The sequence below is a fragment of the Phacochoerus africanus genome, chromosome 2 (assembly GCF_016906955.1).
Source record: "Phacochoerus africanus isolate WHEZ1 chromosome 2, ROS_Pafr_v1, whole genome shotgun sequence".
Lineage (NCBI taxonomy): Eukaryota > Metazoa > Chordata > Mammalia > Artiodactyla > Suidae > Phacochoerus > Phacochoerus africanus.
The window spans coordinates 193,337,558-193,362,676 of NC_062545.1; the positions used below are offsets into that span (position 1 = coordinate 193,337,558).

General features: G+C 38.1%; 1 long non-coding RNA gene across 1 annotated transcript; it reads left to right on the forward strand.

Moving 5' to 3' along the window:
* Window positions 1-10,472: 10,472 nt before the first annotated feature.
* On the forward strand, window positions 10,473-21,886 carry LOC125121243 (uncharacterized). The gene is made up of 4 exons (XR_007133415.1): window positions 10,473-10,684; window positions 11,775-11,891; window positions 20,672-20,787; window positions 20,907-21,886. It is a non-coding gene; the product is annotated as an uncharacterized LOC125121243 (long non-coding RNA).
* The last annotated feature ends 3,233 nt before the right edge of the window (window positions 21,887-25,119 follow it).

A 25,119-nucleotide genomic window follows, 5' to 3' on the forward strand; every position in this document is an offset into this window, starting at 1 on the left:
ATTCTGATAAGAACTCTAGGTAAATACTAAGATCTTTTATTATCCTGTAACTTTTGGCTTAATGTATTTCTATAAAGGTCTCTCTCCACCCCGAATTGAGAGAGGATTTAAGGAAAGTGGGAGTTACTACTCTGCCTCCAGTTAAGAAATAAATGCACTTATTTATGCTTCCCTTTGAAATAAATGGATATGTGTTGCCTCTGAAGGAAGAAACTCAGATTCCATTCCAGTAATGAAATGAGTTGTAGCATGAAATAGATTGTGGATATTTAATATATTTTATTTTTAGAATTGAATATTGAATGCCCTTTGCAAGGCAGTAAGCTAGACCCTGGAACGCTAGGTCCATGCAAACAAATGTAACACAGTTCTTATAAGCTCAGTGTTTTAATAGTTGAAAAGCATTGCTACCTTTTACTTTTTGAAAAAGTGAATTAGAGACTGGCTTCCACATAAAGAGATGATGGTGTGACCAAAGGTATCTGCTTGCACCTCTGTTTCTTTTGATTAAAACTTGCCTTAGATATTATACACTAAACACATTTAGGGCTTCCTATGACATAGGGAAATGTCAAAACTGGGGATGTTCCTACCTTGGCAGGTAGACCAATTATTATTTTCTAGTCTCAGACAGTTTAAAATCAGTGTAATTCAAACTCTCAATGCCTTCAATTGTATAAAAGGAGATAAAAATAGCATTTTTTTCCCCAGTGGATTTATTGCTTGGATTTTTTTTTTTTTTTTTGGTCTTTTTAGGGCCACACCCACAGCATGTGGAAGTTCCCAGGCTAGAGATCGAATCGGAGCTGCAGCTGCCTACCACAGCCACAGCCACAGCCACGCCAGATCCAAGCCATATCTCAACCTACACCTCAGTTCACAGCAGCACTGGATCCTTAACCCACTGAGTGAGGCCAGGGATCAAACCCTCATCCTCATGGATACTAGTTGGGTTTGTTACTGCTGAGCGACAATGGGAACTCCTATTGCTTGGAATTCTTAACATTGTGAAAATATATCTCAAACATCCACTAAACATGTCTCAATCCATGCAGGTTAGGCTAGAATATGGCCTAAAAAATGTTGCTGAAGACAATTTTTTAGTGTTGCCTAGTTGATGGCCCATAATAAAAAAGTTCACATCTTTTACTTGATACAGACCTTGGTGTTTAGGAAAAGATGTCAGAAGGCTGCCAACAAAAACTCTGATTGGTGAGGAATATGTACACTAAAAGAATATTTCCATGTAAGTTATTCCGTATAATATATTCACATTCTAGGGCCGCATGTCTCTCAAGAGTTTGTCAAGTTTTTTTATAGTTGGTGCCTTCAACAAAGCTTACTAATTCTGCCACATATCCTTGTGAGCCATGCGAATGTTTATTAATTTACAACTACCCCAAAATATAATGCAGTCTTCTGTTATGCCACTGTAATAATACAGCTACAAGTTAAATTTTAGCGTTATGAATCACAAAGTCTTCTTCAGAACTTTAATTTTATTAAAGATTCTACTCAGTTTGTGAATAAGAATATTTGCATACATTATTGTGATTGAGAAATTTGTATATTTGTTGGAATAAGATTTGACTTCTATTTTCAGAGGGAAAAAATACGATAGTCTTTTAATCTATTTACTTTTTTTAAAAGATGCTTTTTAAAAAACTTAATTTTTTAAGCAGTTTTAAGTTCACAGAAGAATTGAGTAGAAAGTTCAGAGTTCCTATATGCTCACTCCCCCAACACCTGATACCTCCCCCCACACTTGATACCTCCCCCCACGCTTGATACCTCCCCTGCTATCAACATCCCGCACCAAGATGGGTACCATCTTTTACTATTGGTGAACCTATGTTGACCCATCATTACCATCCAAAGTCCATAGTTTACCTCAGGGTTCCCTCTTGGGAGTCTCATTACCCTAAAAACCTTTGTCTTCTGCTTCTTCATACCTCCCTGCCAACCCTTGGCAATCAGTGATCTTTTTACTATCTCCATGTTTTTGCCTTTTCAGAATGTCATATTGTTGGAATCATACAGTGTGTGGTCTCTTCAGATTGGCTTCTTTCATTGAGTAATATGGATTTAAGTTTCCTTCATGTCTTTATAACTCACTTCTTTTTAACGCTGAATAACAAAATACCATTGTCTAGATATGCTGGTTTAATTTTTTTAAATCTATTTACTTTTATTTGCAGTTCTAACTGCTGTGTTACGTTTTGTTAGTGTTCACATCCTCAAGAAAAATAGATGGATTAATACATATGATTCATCAAATGTAGCAACTTCCACTCTGGGATCAATTTCACTTATTGAGCTTATTTTACATTTGTGAAGATTCATGAAAAAAAATCACATAATTTTGTCATTTAATGTATCCAAGCCATTTTCTCCTCCATTGGAATCTAAGTGGAGGAAGTTCTGAAGGCTAAGAAGAAGTAATCCCCAAATTTAGCAACTCTGGTGTTTTCTGTTGTTGAACAATGATTTAAATCTACCTAGAAAGTGCTAATAACATTGTTACCAGACTCGTGACAGAAAACCGTCTTCTGTTACTAGTTTATATGATTACATTTTCTGCTGCTGCTGAGAGAGAGGAAGCTTTGTGACTGTGCCCTGGCGTAGTCAGTTGTACAGATTAGCCAAACATGGTATGTGAGCATGTGGATCATACAGGAGCTCTAAATTCTGAATGGAAGGATAAGCCCTGATGATACCTTGGCCTGATGAGTGATGACACTCGTAATCACCCTGGGTGAAGGGGGAGGCCTGGCTGATGAGCAATATCTGGTAAATGTTTTGACATTATTTATATGTGTCCTGACTGCCCTTTGCTCAGTAGTTGCAGCAACTTGTAGAAACTGGACATTAGCATGAAGATGAAGGTGTGGTTGTAGAAAGAATTTTGGATTTGATTACAATTACCAAAACCTCTGTTTTGGTACCAAGTCTTCACCTAATGAGCTCTAATATGAATGTCAGGTCACAAGTGCTCCAAGCCTTCGTTTTTGCATCTGTCAGATGGAAATAGTAAATACTCACTTTACTTATTTTTACCAAGTTATTCTAAGAATAAGATTCATTCATTCCTTTGTTAATACAACAAACAGTCTGAGTTTCCACCATGTACCGGGGTTGTAGGCCTAACAAAGTGACAGATGAAAAAGCACTCTGCAGAATTAAGAGTTTTTGAAGTCTGTGAAATATTTCATTTTTTTTTTATTTTTAGGTAATTCTTACATTTTACTCAGTTCTTATATCAAAGTACTTAACACTTTTAGATCTCTGCCAATCATCATATTCACAGCATGTTAGTAATTTGACTAAAAAAAGATGGAAAGGTTCTTATCCATTCTGCCTCTGAGAAGAGAAAAACAAAGTATTAGGTTCTAATTCTTTTGCTCAGACACCCTGACCACAGAACAAATGACAAACCCATCATCTCAGTAGGCTTTCCAATCTTTGAGTTGAACACAAACCTTTTTCAGAACGGTTAAATTTTATTTATTTTTATTTTATTATTTTTTTAATGGCCGCAACTGCAGCATATGGAAGTTCCAGGCTAGGTGTTGAATCAGAGCTGCAGCTGCAGCTGCAGCTGAAGCCTGCACCACAGCCACAGCAACACCAGATCCAAGCTGTGTCTGCAACCTACACTGCATTTCACAACAACGCCAGATCCTTTAACCCACTGAGCAAGGCCAGGGATCAAACCTGCATCCTCATGGATATTAGTCAGGTTCTTAAACCCCTGAGCCACGATGGGAACTCCCAAGAACATTTCAACTTAAAGCGCAAGGAAAGTACTAAATAACTTTTTTGCACAAAACAGGATTTAAATACAGTATTCAAAAAGATGCTTCCCTCACCAAAATAAATAAATAAAAGGTCCTTCAACCTGAATTATTATTTTTCGTTTGAAGAATCAGTCTTCTCCATCTTTTCCCTCTCCTAAGTAGCATTTATCATCTCTCAGAAAAAAAGTAAAGATTAAAAGAAATATTTTCAAGGTACATCCAAGATTTCATAGCAATATTTTGTATGCACAGTGCAAGATAAATCTGACTCTCACTTTTTTTTTTCCGGTCTTCATATGGCATCCGAAGCAGTTGTTCACATTCACACATTTATGTTTTACCATATGCATACTGTGTGCAATTCTGTTGTTTTAAAATATTTTATTGGTTTTCCTTTATATCAACTTTTGATGGGTGTCGCTGAAGAACTTGGATGAAAAAAAATACCAGTGTGAATGATTCATTCATTTTGAACATATCTAACTATTGGGGGGAGATTTTTATCCTACATGAGGCACACTGTTCTTAGCAGGCCCTGTGCTTTGTATTTCTGTTCTAGTCACAGATGGAGGCTGGAGATGAATTAATATTGTAAACCTGTACCTTTTCTCTCATGAGTTATTTATATACTAGACTGTCCTGACTTTTTGGTGGTTGGGAATGCCCATCATAAGTTGTATGGATTTCATGTGTGGGGACAGTTTAGTGTGACATGGTTTGATATCCAGTCTGGTCTTCCTTTAGCTTTCCAAGTCATTAGCAGACGTTCCTGGGCAGATTTGTGGTGTGGAGCCAGACCTGTTAGTTGTAAGATAGGAACTGCCCTCAACCTTTCCCACTGCTTCATGGACCTTTTCAGACCAGCTGCTGTCATATTTTCTCCTTCAAATTTTCCAGCAGAGAATCAATCTCTGCGTGGTCCAGAGGCTTAAGACGAAAACAAAAGTACTTTTTTCCTCCAAAGGGTGGAACTCTCATTTTAGAAGCTTCTGCACATCTTCAGAACATTCCATACAGGTGTCCCTGTGTTTCTCACAGTATGACTTCCACTTACGGTGTCTCTGATTTAAGAAGCATGTTTCTCTAGCTGTTACCAGAACAAACAGCTGTAGAACACCACCCCATTTCTAAAATTGTGAAATTCTATCAGTGAAGAATATATAGGAAAAGGTTCGGAATTTTTTTAACTGTTAAAAACTAGAATACCTTTCTACCTTTTGTAATATTTAAGATTTCGTAACACTGGTTTTAATGTACTACCCTTGCACTGTTATGTCTTGTGTTTTAACTGAGCAAGCTGGTGAATTTTAATGTCGATACTCAATTCAGTATTAATACTGTGTTAGAAACACTCTTTGAAAACATAAAATTGTTTACCTGTGATAAAGAATAAGTTTGTGATTGGAAGAATGACACTGTTTTTCTTGTACAAATAATGCTTAAGGCAGATGTTCAGATTCACAGTGATGTTAGAAACATATTTTATGCAGCCTAAAAACGATTTCTGTATTAGATATTTAAATGCATGAGGATAAATTCTAATTGCTTTTTGTTTAAAACGGAAACATAGAAGAAGCATTAGCCCCAGTTTGTACAAAATGTCTGCTGCAACTGAGCTCATGTTAGTTCAAAACTGAAAATCATTCCAATTTTGTAAAACTGCTGTTACTGGTTTTATCAATAAAGTTTAAGCAGATGGCTTATATGTATACGTGTGAAATTTTTTTAAGTTAAAAAAGACACAGTTTTGCAGCATCAACATGCAAATTTTATGGGCCTGAATGATACTGCTTATTTTAGTATATACAAAAAACCATTAATTCCAAAACCATACCAAATGCAGATATATATGTGTGTGTGTGTGTCTGTGTGTGTGTCTGTGTGTATACACAGACACACACACACATATATATATATATCTCAAGAGAGAGAATTATAAGCATTATATTTATGACCCATATAATTTATTTTGGTCTTAGGGTGCTTTAGGGTTTTATATTGAACACATATGCAAATAAATGTATATCAACTCAAATGCTAAAGTGTTGAATTTAAATTAAGAATATTGGATAAGTAAGGAGCTCTATAAATGGAAAGATCACCTGGAAAAATTTCACCTGAGGAAGATTCTGAGAAGGCAAAAGGTAGGCACCCTGCACAAATGTGCAGGTGATTACTCATCTGAGAGGCTCTGGTCCAAAGTCCTCTCCCTTCTATGTATAGAGAATTTTGATAAGTTGACAAGGCTCAGATGCAACAAGCTAGAAGCAGAGGGGGCAGGGCTACAATGAACAGATACCTCCACAGCCACAAAAGCAAGGCTGACATCCCCCAAACAAAAAAAAAAAGAAAGAAAGAAAGTAGAAAAAAAATCTATAGACGTTCCAGGGAAAATCTATTTTTGCCATTTTGCATACTATGTTAGTTGAGGTAATTAGTGCTGTGTGTTATCATATACCCAAATGTCAGTGAGCTCGTGTAAGAAAAGTTTATTTCTCACTAGGATGTTTGTGCCCATGCAGCTTGCTTTCTTAGCATCTCAGGGATTGAGCTCCCTCTCAGAATCCTTAGAACCTCTGAAGAAATACTTGGTCATAAAAAACAGAGAGGGAAGAAAAGTCATGAGATTTGCCTCTCTCTAAGGAGCCAGGCTTAGAGGTGGCAATCTCTACTTCTTTCTGTCCATTGGCCAAAACTAATCATTGGACCCCACTTACATTTAAGAAGGCTGGTAACTGTTGTTTATTTGTGCCTACAGGAAAATGAATTTGTTTGGTGAGAATCTTCTGAACAGTATCTAGCATTTTTTTTTTCTCAAAAAAAAAATGATCTCAAATGTTGTGCTGGTGGTGATTTTTAAGGAAAGCTTGCTAATTGCAGGCTCATTTCTTATGTTGCTGAGGTTCTTCCTAACCCATGGCGGCACTAAGAACATTTACAGGCTGATTAAGAATTCTAGTGTTCACCCTAGTCATCTTAGAGCATTTCAGCACTGTTTAGCGTGGTTGTGGGAGCTTGCGAATAAAGATCATTTGCATTCACAATTCTAAAGTCACAGGGCAGAGTTTGAACAGTCAGACAAAGTATGGTTGAGCATTTCTACATTTGTCTATGCACTACATACATATGTGATAATTTAAAAACATCAAAGAAAATATATAAAATTGTGAGCAAAAACAGAATATTGCAGAGGGAACAGATTTTTAAAGTAAATCATTTGCAGAACCAAAAACTCAACAAATGATTGCTGCCTTCTAACCTTCCTTCAGCAGAGATTTAAACATCCTTACATGTTAAAATAATTGAGGCAGCCATCTATGACTGTGGTGCTTAAAATCTTTTGTAGCAATTAAAAAAAAACCTTAACCATCATGAGTAACATTTGATTGATGAATCAAATCACATTATATGCCTTGTAAACCTCATCGTCTCGCTACAGTTTCCCTAGAGTTTCTCCAGGGGGATTCAAAGACAGGGCTCAAGAGGAAGCTTGGGTGACAGTTCAGAGCTCTGATGAATTTTAATGTGCATTCTACTACATAATAAAATATCTCATTCTTTTTGGCAAACAGTTAAGGAGTAGGAGACATCAGGATGAGCATTATATCTGTGGTTCTCTCAAGGAGGGACAAGATTCAGTGGTGATAAGATTAGAATTTAGATGAATTCTAAGGTGGATTGTGTGGTATTTTAATATTTAATTTTAAAATCTAAAATTGTTGAGTGAAAGATGTGCTCTAATCACTTACCAGAAGAGTCAAAGAATTCATAAAAATTATGTGTGAAGGCACAGTCCAGTGAAAATGAACCTCTCATACATGTTTTCTCTTTCTGGCTTTGCCACTGAGCAGCTCTGTGATCTTGAGATTACCTTGACCTTTCCTTCATGTCTTCAAATGTCTGTTATTTTTCTTATGGTCCCTCAAGATGAAGAGGGAATTTGGCAGTTATTTCATGAGTTGTATTGACAACAGAAAAGACAATTTCCTGGTCAGTTCTACTAAAGTATACTGGAAGTGCCGTCTGTACGGGTCAAGTTAGTTAGCTGCTTCCAAACTGAATTTTTTTTTCACTCTATTGAGATGCAGCATGTGATGATGGAAGTTGTGTGTTACCCAAGGTACAGAAGAATTTTAAGGAAATAAACAGCAGCTCAGAGGACTCACACCTACTTTGGAGGACACAGAAGGAAGAGAATTAGGAAAATAGATAAAGGACTTTTGGGTTATTTCCTAATGCCATTAAACTCCAGGTAGTGACCTTTATTAAAGTGGTTTGCAAAGGAAAAGAAGTTGCTATATCAATGTGAGTTCATTAAGGGCAGCAAATGGTTTTCTGTGTAACAGGCTTTTTTCCTCTCCCTCACTTAACAAAAAAGGACAGCTGCTCGTGGCTGCCCTTGTGGCTTATGTAAGTTCACTAACTGATACCTGTATAGCAAAAGGGAAAACAGAAGCCTTGAGCCAGGAAAGGTGGCTCCGTTGGCTCACATATGCTGGATCATGGTTACCTGTGATGTACCAGGTGCTGTGTGCTAAGTGCTGGGGATACAGTGTTAACAGGGTGGATCTAGCTGAAAACCTGGTGTGATGACTATTGTGAAATGGAACCAGTAGGATGATTTGGGAATATGAGTAGGAGGCTAATCTCGTTGGTGGGAGGCTTTAAGGGAAAGCCACTCTGAGGAAGCAGTATTTAAGCTGAGGCTTGAAGGCTGAGTAGGAGTAAGCCAGGTGAAAGGCAGGTGGGTTAAGGAAGGAGACACAGCATGTACAAAATAGCCAAGACAAATGAGAACCTTCCCCATTTGAGGAAATGAAAAGAGTGGACCTTGAATAGCAAAGGGGAGAGCCTCCTGAACCTGAGCTAGTCAGGAAGGCAAGGCTGACTGAGGTATCAGCCCCTTTCTTCCCTGACAGTGAAAAAGAAAGAAGTAGCAGTGATGTAATTCTGACTGTGGCCATCGCCCAGATTTGATGTGTGCCAGTCTCAAAGACACCTTTCATACCTGACAGCTGAAATGTGGTCATCAGATCTACAACCCACTTAGTACTTCTTCCAGATTTTAAGTTATCAGCTTTTTCCTTCCAGCTTTGCTGAGGTATAACTGACAAAACTGTAGGTTATTTAAAGCATACAACATGATGATTTGATACATGTCTACATTATAAAAGGCTGTCTAAAATTGAGTTTATTATTAACACAAGGTTATCAGCTTTTAAATCTTAGGGCTAACAGACTGTTAACATCACTTTTTGTCATAGGTGTTAAGTTGGTACTGGGTGCCTGAGGGAACAGGGCCCCCTGAGATTTGTAGGGCCATTTTGTGTAGCCCCTTCAACCTTGCAGAATGTCTGCAATTGCAGAAGTTAAGACTACACCGCACAGAAGCTCTGCCCTGTCTCCAAAAACAGCAACTTTTCTTTTTAATTGATTCCCAGTGGTGCTCTCTTCCTTCCAGGCCCTGGCCTGACCCTTTAGGGAACCAAGAAAGTGGTATATCTCCTTCTTCAATGAGATTCCTCTCTGAGAATAACAGTGAGCATAATTTCTCTGCTGTGCTTATCTTCCCTTCTTTAATTTGGATTGCTGACTACCCAAATTTACCCACTTTGACATCCTCAACATCTCCCTCTACCCAAGAACAGCAACCTCATGGTTGCTGAACAAGAAGCAGCAATGATAAAAAATGAAAATGTAGCCTGAGTGACACAATACAGAGACAATGCAATCTTTTAGGTGAATTTATACTAAAGTGTAAATGGCTGCAACATGTATACCTTCTCCAGTCTCCTTTGTGAAAAGTACCTTCTCTTTTGTATATTTTTAGTTTAAATAAGTTTGCATATTACCCTGATGTTTTAATTAGCCATTGGATCAAAACGAAGTCTTTCTAACTGCATAAAATATTTTTCCTCAAACTTCTGGCACCATACCAGGAGGCAGCCACCGAGAGTGCCAAAAGGAATTAGACTCTGGTCCGATTTTCATGTATTACTTATTTTTTCCCGCTTCAAAATCTGTTGATTGCTCAAACATGCAGACACAAACAGCAACACATTGGGGAGAGAAGTCCCAGAGGACGAAAGATCCTTTACTCTTCATCCCACATGCCTCACCCCATTTCACACGCACACTCCATCTCTCCCCTTGCTGGGGACCTTCCCCAAGGCAAAAGGCATCCCAAAGGGTCTAAAGGCACTGACCTAGTCCTGCTGGAAGTGCCAACCCACTCCGGTCCTCAAACCGGATACTTCCATGGGACATTCAGATAGGGCCTACAGCGAGTAACCCCGCGGCGGCTGGAGGCACGGCCACATCACTTGCCCAGGCCCTCTGAGCAGAGTCAGAAGCCCTGCTCTCAGAGCTGCAGCGCTCACCCACAAGCAGCTCCCCAGCCCGCTCTCCAGCACCCGACTAAGGCCAGTACAGGACCCCTATTTGGGGCTCTTTGTTCACCGCCTTCCTGGTTCCTGCTCTCAAACCTTCCTCCCAGCAGCCCCCACCGGAGCATCCGACCTACAGGAAAGTTGCTCTCGAGCTGTGGAGGGGCGTCATCGCCTCCTAGCAACGCGCCTAGCAACCGGGTAACATCTGCTCCCTCTGGTCCAATGCGAGTCGAGAACAGCTGCGCGCCCGCCTAGCGTTCCAAACCCGGAGCGAGAGGCGCTTCACAGACTGGAGGGACGGACCTGCGGGAGCCAGGGCTGCCCCCGAGCTGCAGTTGCCGCTGCTTCCACTGTCGCGCCGCCACTGCCGTCGCTGTCGCTGTCAGCGCCTGTCTGGAGAGTGACAGCGCCGCAAAAGCGGGAGGGAGCACCGAACCCCGCGCGTTTACGAAACAGGTGTATGTGCCGGTCTCCTGGCGAGTGGACCCAGCTCGCAAGGTATGTCTGGACTCATTCAACCAGGTGCCTTCCTCTGAAGCTCAGGAAAGACCCTTTCCCAGAGGGTGTGAATAAGGATGTTTTCTGGGATCTCACCCACCCCGCCTCTAGCCATTGAAAAGTGGCTAGCTGGTGGTCTCCAATAACCTGATTTGCTTTTTTTTTTTTTTTTATTCTTGTGGATTCCCCTGTCCTTCACTGTTCGATTTGTGTTTGGAAGTTTTCCGTCCTCCTCGTTTCCCCTTTGACTTTGCTGCCTATGTGCAGCTAGGAAGGCTGGGAGCAGTGAGCTCCCACAGAAAGCCTGTGGTTACAGCGAAAATGACATAGTGTAGTCTCTAATTGAATCAACACGTATGGAGAGCAACAATCTTTTTAGGTCCTGCCCTGGAAAGGGTCCATTTGGCCGAGAGCAGGCAGTTCACTGTTACTCAATCTCCTGAAAAGTAACCATAGTAACTCACCTCTCTTTTGATGGGATCCTCCTCATTGGCTGCCTATCTTCCTTTGGAAAGCTCATCTCTCTAAATATAGAAGATGATGAGATCTGTAAGCATACATCCATGTAGAAAAAGGTGCAGTTAAATATGGCCCTTTAAAGGAAAACTATCTTCAAAGAAAAAGTATCATTTTGCTCTTTCGAATCCTGTGAGGAATACTGTGTATTCCAGTGAATGATCGAGTTAGGCTGTTTTAACTACTGGATTGTTACTTTAGAGAGAATATTTCTTGAAATTATACAAGATCTGGCATTTGAAAACAAAATATATCTGACTCTGATTTTTAAAAAAAACCAACCAGCTTTTAATGTCTCCCTCAAAATCTCCCAGTAAATAGTTAATGAGATATGTTATTCAAATATTTCTGCCTTTCTTAGGATAGTTAAGATTGCTCCTGTTTACAATTAAATCTGGAAACATAGAATTATGTATGTTTGAGGGTTTATTTGTTTATCTAACTGGTTCAGATCAACCCCACCTCAGACATCTTAGTGTCCTTTTACTGCATGCTTTCTCCTGATATTATAACCAGTTCAAGTCAGTGCAGTTCTGACTCTTTATTTGTGTCTCTCCTTGTTGCAAAATCTCAGGTAACCATTCATGAGCCTGAGGCTGTGAGAAATGCTCGCTGTGCGAAGGGGAATTCTCACCAGATTTTCTAAAGCTGTCCTAGAGATACACTTTTCAGATTGATTCAGCATTACCAGGTAAAAGAAATTTAAATATGTATCCAGAGAAATAAATGCTAATGTAGCATTACCATAATTTACAAGATCAATATAAGGGGTTGTTTATATAGATGGTTGCTGGGTAGAAGTCAATAGAGGTTTTCTGTGGAAAGGACATTTTTGGGATGGCAGATTTTCCTCTCTAAGACCCATGTGAATAGGGTGGGCAAAATTAAGTAGCCTGGCATGGAGAGCATGTCAGGCAGAACACTGGTGCATGTCTGAAATGAAGGCAATGAAGAGAGCTCTCCAAGCTTCAAAAAGAGATTATGGTGGTTTTTTAAATTTAACTTGCTTTAAGAGCATGGCAATAGAAACTCACGAGGGTTAATCACTTTACACTCAATTTTCAAGACATAATATAGTTATTTAATGAGCGTTCAGCCCTCCAGCACTGTGTAACTTTCACATGTACTGAACTATCCATGTGCAGTTCCTGTAGGTAACCAGCCAGCACATTTCAATCAAGTTCATGAAAATATACCATGCTGCGTTTCTTCCCTTTCCTTACCTCCCTCTATAAAAATAAATAATTGAACAATTTATTCAGAAACCTATTTGAAAATTTATTCTTGTCTGTTTGTATAGTTTTTACTGATGTATTAAGACTTTAAATGTACTGGTCTCCATTGTCACTCACTGAAATATCTGCAGTTTAATAATTTTAAGCATGAAAGATGACTGTTTGAACCCATCAAAAATGTTGCTTTTATTAGTTCTTTAGCACCACCCACCCTTTTCCTTTCTCCATCATAATTACTACACTTTATGGTGAGAAACAAATCCAAAAGAGACCAGTAAGATTTACCGTCATCTCTCATGAGATGCATACAAAGCTCTAGTCATGCTATCAATCTGAGGAAAGTTTGAGTAAAGCAGCCACAAGTATTGGCTCATGTATATGCATTGTCTTGTGCATTAGTAATTTATACACATCCTATCTCTATGCAATATGCATAAAAGTTTAAAATCATTCAGTGCCCTTTAATTTACATGAATGAGTCTGCCTTTTCATTGAAACCACTATCACAATCAAAAGGTCAAGTGAAAGGGATTCTTAAATTTTAATTTTCTTTCTATCATGAATGTATAATGCACAGAATACTTACTGTGCAATTTTGATAACCATATCTGTTTAAAGTCATTCATCAGAAAATATTATCTTATATAGTTTGAAATCAATAAAAATGAATCAAATACATCATTATAATGTAAGCATTTAATCCGAGAGACATTGGTAAACCCTAAATTACAGCATACACACAAAAATGCTACCCATTTGTAGTTTAGGATCTAGACACTCTTGTCAATACCAGCTAAACTTGTACATATCATGGCTTATAAAGAGGATGCGTACTTCTCTTTATAGGACTTTTGATAAGGCTGAGATTAAGCAGGTTAAAACTGAAATCAAGTTCTAATTTCAGTTTTTCCTCCTATACTATATTTGGGAGTTTTTAGGTGTTTATGATTATTTTACATTCAGTTTCATGTCATGTAACTTTCATGGGATCTAGAAGATGCTTTGAAACATGGGAAAAGGTCGCAAGATTTGATCAAAGTGCCCAAGCCCTTGCCTCTACACCTGGGCTCTCCACTGAGGACTCAAGCCAGCTGGCTTTAGCTGTCGAAATGCCAACAAACCAACAATGGCTCAAAAGCCAAGGCATAGCCAGTTCAGATTATTGTATACATCAAAGCAATATGATTTAGCAACCCAGAAATAGCTAAAATAAAATAATGATTTCAGAAGCAAAGAGGTCAATTGACCATCACTGTGTAGTGTTAAAACTGAGGAAGAATATGCCTTTAGATATTGGAATGAATACTTGTCAACCCTCCCTGCCCTCCATCTTATTTTTAACAAGTTGTCTAAATAGTCACAATACACTACTGTCTCCCCCTTTTTGTCTAACACAACTGTTTTTTATTTTTCCTGATTAAATTTATTTTAACAGACTAAAATAAAAGCAGAGCCATCTAGTTTGCTGCAGTAATTCTCAGTGGAGGTATAGGAGGATATTAAAAAACACTAAGGGGCTGCTAGTGTTTTGTTCAGTATTGTAATATAAATATATTTAGAAAAAATTTAAAGCTTTTTCATGTTATAAATTATGGAAAGTAAAATGCAACAAAAAAATTCTTCTTGGTGGGTAGAGATACAAGAGTCTTCAAAATATCAATGATGATTAGAAGAAGGGATAGTTTTAAGCTAGGAAATCCCCTCTACGGTGGAGTCGGTTTGTGTTATTTTAAAAATGCTTATTAAAAGAGAGTGTGGTTAAAATACCAAGAAAAACTGAGGATATCACAAAGAGAGTCAGGACTCAGGAGCCTTGAGTCTGAATTCTGTCTCCCTGTGCTACTTGTTTTACCAATTCATGGCTCATTTTCTCCATATCTAATGTGGGGGATTAGACCAGCTTTTAAGGGGTGTGCTTGAGTTGAACACAATGCAATTCAATGAAGCACCTATCGATAGAATAAAGGAAGAACATTTTACCACCAGAGTAACTCTAGGTAGTGACACAAATCAGGCACCATAAGAGTGAGGTCAGATAATCAGTCGGCCCTCAGTGTCCATGGATGCACAGCCTGCAGATACAGAGAGCTAGTAGCCATTCCATTTTATATAAGGGACTAGAACAGCTACAGATTTTGGTATCCGTGGGCGTCCTAGAACTGATGCCTCAGTACTGAAAGACGACCGTATATTCTTAGTGAGTAAAGTAAATTGTTAGTCTCTTTTTAGTTTTTTTTCCTACAATGCTTCTGGGATGCCTGGCTGAATGTTTTTCGTGATGTACCCAAATCTGATGGTTGTTTTAAAGTGGAAGACAATGAGTGTGATACAGATGAGATACTTTTCAAAAGACCACTGCCGTGCACACATCAGGGTTAAAAACCCTTCTCTCTAAGCAACAAACTGGGGTACCTAAGGAAGTTAGAGCATCTCCCTAGACATTGTTGATAAGATATTGTCCTACCAATTATTGGTAAGAACGTACATCTGTCAGTGTGATTGTTTTGCCAACTTCATTTCTGATTCGTTCCCACTTCCCAAGGTAAAAGGTAGAATGAAAGGGAGCATCATCCTTCAAAACAAGGAATGCACTCCCAAGGGAGCGGCAAATCACAGGTTCCCTGCCAAAGCTCCGGCAGGTCTCTCTCATTAATAGGGCCAGATCATGGCAGAAGTTAGGCTTCAGTGAAGCATCTAAGGTAACTTCAGGATTACATGCTGGTTATATCCCATTTATTGATGTTCTCTTTGGTTCAGGGGCCATCCCCAGCAGAACAAGGTGGGCATGTGGAATGGGTGGTCTTTCATTTCATATTCCATGTCTGTGCTTGGGACCATACTCAGTACTGCTGGACTTTTCTCTCTGTCAGTATCCCTGGAGGTTCCTGAGAAAGTTTTCCAGGAGCTGCAACTTGTTGTTAATTCTAAACTGCCAGCAGGGTCAATCATGTGCTTGGGGGTAGATGATAGATGGGAAGGAACAGATTGCTCCTTTGATTCAGGGATAAAACCTAGTGCTGTTCTGCTCCTCTAGAGCATAGTATCCAGAAGGGTGTCAGGCAGAAGTTTAGAAGGGAGAAGATTGATGGCACTTTGCTTAACATCAGCAGAGCTAGAGGTCATCTACAGAAGGTGTGGCATTACAGCCCGTCTTCCTTCTTGAACATACTTGCAAATGTTCCCTGAAACCCTTGCTTAACACAAAAGAAAGGACAAGTCTCCCCCATACAAAAAAGTGCTGCTGGATCACACATAGATGTATGGCTTCAAAAGCGAGGCCACTGCAACAATTATACCTAATATTTATTGAGCCGAAAATATGCAGATATATGACAGGCACTTAGTAAGTGCTTTTAAAACGTCTCATTTAATCCACACACAACTCGATGAGTTTGATATTTTGCCTCAATCTATGAGAAAACTCAGGCTCTTTGAGATTAAATGCTTTGTCCAAAGTCACTAAAAAAATAAATGGTAGAACTGGGATTGGAACCAGCGCTGTAGGACAAGCCGAGGAGGTCATGCTGAAGTTCAAAGCCATGCCGCAAGATTGCAGAATGTGGCTAACAGTGAGAGGTGGAATAGCTCTTTCTGAAAAAAAGTGACCATGGCCCTTCAGGAAGAATTTCAGGAGCTCTGCCACCAGCAAAGCATTATTGAGATAGGAAGGGATGCATGATTTTTACAGGTTAACACTGTTCAAAGGGAAATCACTGAGTGACTAGAAGTCAAGACACCTGTTGTCCACATCATGAGTCAATTGCTGATCTGAGACAAGAATCACCTTATTTTCCCCATGGATCAAACTTTTCCTTTGTCTTTGGCTATAGAAGCACACATCTAATAGGATGTTCTCAACTCGATTTTTGCAGCGTATTGATTAGAGTGTTATGGGAAAGAAAATGAAAACCGTACCAAAATTAAGATACGTTAGACTCCTCACTTTACTATCTCTCAGGCTTTTCAAGGTCCTAGACAAAGAATGGATAACTATGACAGGCGTTGTTCTTTTATTATCCTCTGTAGTGTTTAAAATTAATTTGCTGATGATCTTTTCTTAATGTACTGTCCGTGGGCTGTGCACCAAATGAAATCACTTTTGTACAATAATAGGATTTTGGTTGTCTGGTGGCAGAAGCAGAAAAATAAGAAAGAGCCTTTGAGCAGTCATTTGTAATTACATTTTAAACATTTATTTAAAGAAATATGCATGAATTGTACTGTCATAACTGACAGGGATGGTCATTCTGTTCTGTGACTCTTAATTTGTTGTTTGTTGAAGTTTTAGACTAGAAAACACATTGAGGCCAGCACAGATATTTTATGTGCCCAGAGGTTAAGCATTAAAAAACAATTTGAATATTCAAGCCAGCATTAGCCATTTTACTTTCAGAGATAAATTTAGGACTCATTCAGTTTTATAATTTATATGCTGTTCTCACAGCTCAGGACCCTGACTATGAAGACATAAGATCATTTTACTCTTTCTTGTCTTTTTCCTCAGCTATATTTGAATAACAAGCTGGGTTGAGTTTGGCTTTTTAGTTGCAAGAGAATTATAGAAATAGATTTACGTATATTTACTGGGTCATAACAGGCAAACTTCTTTGGAAAGTCAGAGTAACTTTAATTAATGCCCCATAGAACTACCTGAATGTTTCAAAAGACCGTTATATTCCTTCACCCCAAATATAAGACCAGTGACAATAAATTCAGAAACGTCTTGTTGGAGCTGTGATAGTATCTGTACTGTTTTCAACTTGGCCATTGGAAATATTCCTTTGCAGTCTTTTAACTCTAATTATAATCTAGTTCTCTGGGAGGCAGGTGGTGGACAGAGTCTTAGGGTCAGAACTAGGCAGCCAGGCTGGAATTTGTTTCTGGGATATACTGAGCCTATTGGCACTGATAAGAGCTAGGATTTGATTGAGTGCTTACTATATGCAAGGCATAGTGCCAGTCACTTTCTATGAATTATATCAACAATCCTGTGAGCCAGGATTATTTCTATCCCCACTTTACAGTTGAGCTGGTAGAGAGTTTATATAATTTTTCAAGGTCACACAACTAAGAAATGGCAGAGCTAGACCACTTCCATCTGACTTCAAAACCCAAACTCTTAGACCACACACCAGATTGGAAATCATTGAACCTTCTGGGACACAGTTTCCTCATCTGAACCACATGATCAATAAATAGTTTCTGGCTCTGAACGTTTTGAGTTCTCATCCAGCCAAGAAAACAGATGTAGGGACTTCGGTTTGCTGTAAATTTTAGCCTCAAAAAGCATCCTACAAAACTTGATGCCTAAAACCTTTCAAATAGCTAAATAGCATGCAAGAAAGTAATTGTCAAATGGATACCAGCTGTGAAAGCTTTCCAGCATTTCAACAACCCATAGGGGTGTTTTTTTAAGAGCAATAAACTAAGTGGCTAAGTGTATTGCCCATGGAGCTGAGACACAGATCTAGACCTCTGAGAATTTACTGTGTTTCCAAGGTCCAATACATTCTGTATCTGAGGATAACTGCCTGAATAAAGCAGACAGAATCTTTATGAACCTTGAAGCCATTTGGTATAATGTTTGGGTCTTGATGTTAAATAAAAAATATATTTACCAAATCATCACTTCCTTCATTGGACATGTGATTCTCCAAGTTGTCATCTGCCTGCCCTGTGTCATTCATTAAAAGGTTTTTAATCATAAATGCTGTAGACATTGCATTACTGTGTAAAATATAATGATCATGCATTATGATATCATAATCCACTGAACTTTGTTTAGAAAAAAAATCAGTGACCTGTCTAGGTATAATGCTAATAAGAGTCATTGATATTTCTTAATGTGAACCCAGGAATATACATTGAAAAGTGACCTCATTCTTTCTTCACTATTTAGTTAAAATGGAGTTTGGCTTTGCTCATGAAGCTAAAGCATCTAAGCCAATGCAGCCAATGTCGCAAGAGCAGCAACAACTGGCACAACAAAAATCAATCAAGCCCATTGCTTGGCAGTCTGATGATTAGGCAATCAGTTGATTGGCTGAACATTCTGTTTTTCAACGTGCTGTTGTAGTGCTACTACTAAATTTGCCTAATGCTATGACATAGAGGCTCTCAAAAATGCGGCCCCCAGACCTGCTGCATCAGCATCACCTGGAAATTTATTAGAAATAAATATTCTCTGCTCCTAGCCCAGGCTTACTGAATTAGAAGCTCTGGGGTTGGGACCTGGCAATTCATGTTTTAAGGAGCTCTGCAGATAATTCTGGTGTTCACTAACTCTTGATAGTCCCTATGGCATCAACTAGTTAACCAGTTTAAGAATAAATCAGTAACAATAATTAATTGTCATCATAGAACAACCCAAAGCTTCATCTTATGATTAGGTTCGATCCTTCAAAGATACACTTAAGAAAATGTCGACTAAAAAAATAACCCCTGAGGAAACTGGCTTCAGGGATGCTTTGTTTGTTTTCATTACAATTGATTTGTGCTTTTTTCTAACATTTTGAGATCTGTGAAAACTCCCTCTAAACTGCTTATTATATTCAGGAATTGTATGCTGACTTTGTTTCAGTTGTGAATGATCATTACACGTGCATTTCTTTTTAGGTCAGACACACCAGTCAGTGGTTTAAAATTCTTATTTCCTTTACAGAACATGCCAACTCTAATTTAAGGCTCTCTTGGGTTTATAATCCACATTGGTGCCAGTGAAATTCTGGAAAGCTTTAGGTGTGATTTTGTAGCTTTTCCTCCTGGTTAAGGAAAATCACCCAGCTCCAAAAGGCTGCAGGAAATGTTATACAGATGCCACCAAGTGGAGGAAAAACTTGGAAGAAGCATGTTCTTGAAGAGCACATTTTTAATAATTAAGATGTAAAAAAATTGAAGATGTTAGAGGAAAAACAGCAAGTGTCCTGACCATGAATTTATTTAACTAACATATTCATAAACTACTCATTTTATGAATCAAATGGTGTCAACCCCTAGAAATAGTTAAGGATGTATTTAAGAGTAAAATAGATGATGCTTAAGTACAGATTTTCTTTCTGATCTTGTCCACTGAAGTTGAATGAGTGCTGAGACTCAGTTTGTATTCTAAATGTGTTCAAAAAATAAAAATAAAAAAATAAAAAAAATGTATTCAATGCTTTCACTGAGATGCTTCTTAGATATCTTTAGCTTGCAAAGCTGTACTGCCTTTTTCCTGTGATGTGAGCACCACCTAGCGTACACACTAAAAACTCCCTTTAAAACCAAACCATATCTTCAAAAACCTGCCTTCAGAACATTGTCCTTCCTTAAACAAATGAGAATTCTCAACAATAGTATTTTTTTTTTTTGTCTTTTGTCTTTTTGTTGTTGTTGCTATTTCTTGGGCCGCTCCCGCAGCATATGGAGGTTCCCAGGCTAGGGGTTGAATCGGAGCTGTAGCCACCGGCCTACGCCAGAGCCACAGCAACGCGGGATCCGAGCTGCGTCTGCGACCTACACCACAGCTCACGGCAACGCCTGATCGTTAACCCACTGAGCAAGGGCAGGGACCGAACCCGCAACCTCATGGTTCCTAGTCGGATTCGTTAACTGCGCCACGACGGGAACTCCCTCAACAATAGTATTTTAACTGAGAGAACAAGAATTTCCACTTTCAGAAATTATACCAAGGTCAAGTTTTCTACTCAGTACACTATTTAAACCTTTTATTTACTTATGATTAACTTTTATTAAACTATGTATTTTGAGGATGGTTATGTAATGGCCATATCATAGGGTTTGTTTATAGACACGCGGTTATTTCTTTAAAGTGTGATTGGGTGACTGTTTTACACAAATTGGTTAATCTAGCAACATTAAATTTATCCAAGAGAATCATGAAAAATAACATCTCTTTCCATTGCATTTTGGGCATCAGTTTCAAATGTGGGTGTTTCAACTTTAAATGGCATGAGATTAAATAAGGATTAGTAAGAATGTACTTTATTTCTGAGGGACTGCATAAGGAGATAAATATAATTCTCCAACCTAGGACATCTGTTTTAGGTTTGAGTGGTGGCATTTACCTGCAACTAGGCTTTTCAGCCGGATGACAATTGCCACTGACTGCTCCACTGCATCGCTTAGTAAATGAAGAAAGATCACCCTAGTGATTTCCAGGGTCACTAGTTTCTTTTCACAATACTCTTTGCTACAGTAAAATCTGACTTATCTCCAATTATTTTGTTTTGTTTAGCTTATCCAACAAAAGTATTAACATACACATTAACAACGTCGAAAGTAGCCTACTTTAAGAGAAAATATGCAGAAGAAGAAGATTTACATCAAGATTACCATGGGTATTTTCCAAAAGTAAGAGTTTACTTATTATTATCTTTTTCATTTCTTTTTATGAGTCTTGTCAATCAATAGCAAAGGCTCTTGTTTTAATTTTTCTAAAACGTGTATTTAATGATGTGTTTGCTTCCCAGCACCTGATATTGCCTGAGGACAGGACTTGCATTCTCAAACTTTCTCTGGAGAAGCTCAGATTTCTTGAAGACCCAGAAACCTACTTAAGAAGGTCTGTGTTAATTAACAATTTGCTGAGGAAGATCCACCTAGAGACGGAGAAAGAGAGCTATGAATACTTTAAAGAAGCTCCGTGTTATAAGACTGCTTATTCTGATACAAGAAAACGGCTGAAGTTTATGGTACAGGAATGCTGTTCTCAGTCTCTCTATTATGAAGAGCTGCATTCATATCATATTGTGCCTTATGCTTCGGAGAATGCCATTTATGGAATGGGCTACACTAGCAGCCACTTGGAGCAAAATTCTCAGTTGCTTATTTATAAAATGAATTAAAGTAACTGTTAAAGTCCATTGATACCTTGTTTCTAAATGCCTGAACTGTTTATAGTGAAGATGTTAACATAAGGCACTAATTATCAGTGCCCTTGAGATCAAAGATGAGATGCATGCTGAACTGATTGGAGAGATCCCTGGTTATTATTCAGCAGTCCTTAGTATCAACCAGCCAAGTTGAAAATATGTCCACCTATCATAAAGCAGAGAATAAGTGCTTTAGAAACATTTTTTTTTTTAAGATAAACTGTGTAGGAAGGAACCTACATCAAGTTCTTACACAGATTTAAACATTTCAAGTATCCCCCCCCCATTTCCAAATTCTACCACTCTTAGTGGAAAGTAACAAAAAGTAACAGGTTCAGATTATTATTAAAATGCTTTGGCTTGTCAAGCATTGTGCCAAATAATTGACACCATTCTCTTTACCATTAGTGGCAATTCAAGATGAGGCGAACATACTGCAATTTAACTGCTGAATGTAAAACCAGAACACTCCACATGGATCCATTTTACTTTTTTTTTTTTTCTTTTTTGGCTTCATCGAGTTTTCTTGTTAAAAGTGAAATTTAATAAAATAGCCTTAGAGATGGGCTTACCTCTGAGTTCTAGGGGCCGGTTAAAATTTGTGGTGGGCCTTTATTTGAGTTTAAATTTATTTATGATGTCATTTTCATAGGCTGTGAAGCTCAGGAAAAGGGAAGGCAGGTAATATTTGATTTTAATAGGCAGATAATTTTTATAAAATCCTTATCTGCAAAAATTGATGAGAACAACAGAAATTCTACATGATATTTATTCTTCTATGAGTTCATTTAAGGCTATCTGGATGAAACTTTGCACTGATTTTTGTATAATAGTCGACCATTCACTATTTGACAAAATGTTTCAGAATGCCTTTGGTGGTGAAGTTTAGATAAGTTCCTATATTTTACAATTTGAAAGGCAATTATTTAACACGTTGGATAGATTCCTGAAATTGTTTGAAATGGTTCATAATGTTCTCTGAGGCTTGAGTGAGATGTCTGATTTTAATGTCCAGAGTTATGTTCTGTGGCACACACCATTTAAGGAATTGTCATTAACTGATAAAACAGATTGGAAAACTAGGTGCCAAAGGTATATTCAAGAAAATACCAAAGACCCAAAGATAAGTGTTAGAGAGACTATGATAATGAAGATAAGAATCTAAAATAAGGATTGCATAGGACATAAAGAACATTATTAAAGGATTCTGGAATGACTTGCTTACTAATGTGCTTTCAGAGCACTTTATACATAATAATGATAATCAAGGGTACTGCTGAGACTTTAGTGACCGCATGTTTTCACAAATCTAAATATGGTGACTTGTCAACATTGTACCTTCCCTTGTTGAATGCCATCTTTTAATCAAGAAGCCCTTGATAAAGAGAATTTCGTTTTTAGTTTTGATCCACTACTTGCTCCCCTAATGAATTATCGGGGTGATTAACATGGATGCTTTTGGTATAAAGAATTGTGGTGCCCTAATTAGCATGCATTGTTAAAGACCGCATAGATATATAATTGATAAAGTATGAAGTTTATATTTAATTGCTCAAACAGAATTAGGAAAAATTCTATAGAACAAATTGAAAAATTATAATTGAGGCTAATTTTTAAAACAATTGGGTAGGAATGGGGAGATAGTTTTGACATACAAATATAAATATTTAAAAATTAATTTAAGGGCAAAATTTGTCACAGAAGTTCTGAAACTTTATTTCACTTCTTATACCTTATTTCTCAGAATGTGTCTATTGAAATGCAGATTTCTTAAACAACGGGAATGTCAATTGAGTAGACTCCAAATTTGATAGAATTATTATATACTTTGAAAAAGTTACTCTACTAATTTAAAGCTTTTTATGGAAAGGAACCTCTGGCTTGGTTTTGGGCAGTTTCTATAAGAAAAACACACCAGTGATAATAGATATGACTTACAAAAATGCCATATGTCGAAATTGTTTGAGGATAGAAATGCATATACTTTGGACAGAAAAGAGAGGGAGAGAAAAAAATTACCAAGAAGGTGCAAAAGCGTAATATTTATTCTATGCGAGAAATCTTAGAGCAAGAAATCTTTGGCAGTGAACGCATAACAGATATAAAGTCTGTTTAATTTGGTGACATTGTTAATTGAGCTCTATAAATCTTACATTCATATGTAGAGAAGGAACTGTCTTAGAAACCAGTGGTATTTGTGAATATGCTTTTTAAAATATGTATTAATTTCAAAACAGGTTCTTTTAAAAATTATCTTTTAGAGCATTTAATTTCTTTTCCAATAAATAATTCATAGATAAGGAGTTGACTAATGTTATTTTGATTATTAAAAGCAAATAATTTGTATTTAAACTATGTAAACTTCTCTGAGATAACTAAGACTGCTGTTGTTTCACCATGGCAAACTGATACATAGACCCTGTTGAGACCCACTCTGCTGACTCCATCCTGCACCATCTGTTATGGGAGATACAAAGGTAGGAGACCAGTGACAACTTTTTGAACATGGACATCCTTTCTTTGGGGACAAGAGCCATGCTTAGTGTAAGAAAGATAGGATGGGAAATCTGAGTGCCTTTGGTAATGTTGATCAATCTTTTTGGTGCCCAAACAGCCTAAAGCCCTGATAAAGAAGAAGAACATGAATCAGAGAAAATAAATAAATAAATAAAAGGAAGAGAAGGTGTGGGGGGGGAGACAGAGAAATAAGGAGCAGGATTAGCAAGTGAAAGAGAAAGTTGTTTCACATGGCGGGGAGGAGACCGTTACTTTCTATACTGTATTATCCTTTCCTGTGTCTGCTATACATCCCAAATCCAAATATCCACAATGTGTGGATCTTTTCTTTGACTTACCAGCGATGCATAAGACTAGATTCTATTCAGCATATGTACTAATCGAAGTGTGGTACTACTGTGAAATATCCCTGAAATGGAGCTCCTTGGGTGGATGAGAAAAGAAAAAATAGAAATGAAGTTGGAAGAAAAAGTAAACGGTGAGCCTGTGTACACATAGTAAAATTCAAACACATGAGCATTCCGAAATTTAATAATTTCGGTGCTCAAGGACTTGGAAATAAATGCAATTCCCCACCGTTTATTGAGCAATAGCTATGACCCAGGCACTGTACGAGGGTTGGGGATACAGAGGTGAATGATGTGTAGTCTCTTTGTGCCAGCAGTTCCCTGATGAGGGAGGAACTCAAAGATGTTTCGTGTTGTTTTAAAATGGAAGAATTCTTTACTGGGAGTAGCATGTACACATCTCTTTTCTGAACTATGGGATGGTTATCAAACATGTGATCTTCAAAGGTGTTTGCAGCTAAGAAGATACACAGGGAGAAAGGAGGGTCTAATGACCTAGATTTTAGAGTGGGAGGAGAGTACCTTCTGCTTTGCCAAGTATTTTATACTTGGAAGCATGATAGAAAACCAGTGCTGCAAGAGAGAAGTGTCTCTGGTCTTTGCTCACCCCTGGGGCACAAGAGGTTGGAGGGCACATTGCAGAGGCAAGTTCAAGTACAGATCAATTCCTCTTTTCAGACCTCTCTAGCACTGATGCTCTTTTACGGGGCAAATAAGGAAATATTAATGTCAAGGAGAGCATTGAAGGAGAAGCAGACTCAAGAAATCATAGGCTGAGAGTTGTATATAGAATGTTCAGGGTTAGAAGGGCAGCTTTCTTGAATTTGCCTTGTGTCAGTGAATCACCAAAATGAACTTTGGGATTTCTTAACACCAGCAACTGAAGCCATGCTCCGTTCCCACTGGCTTCCTTTCTGAATCACCATCTGACTCCTGTCTTTGCTGTC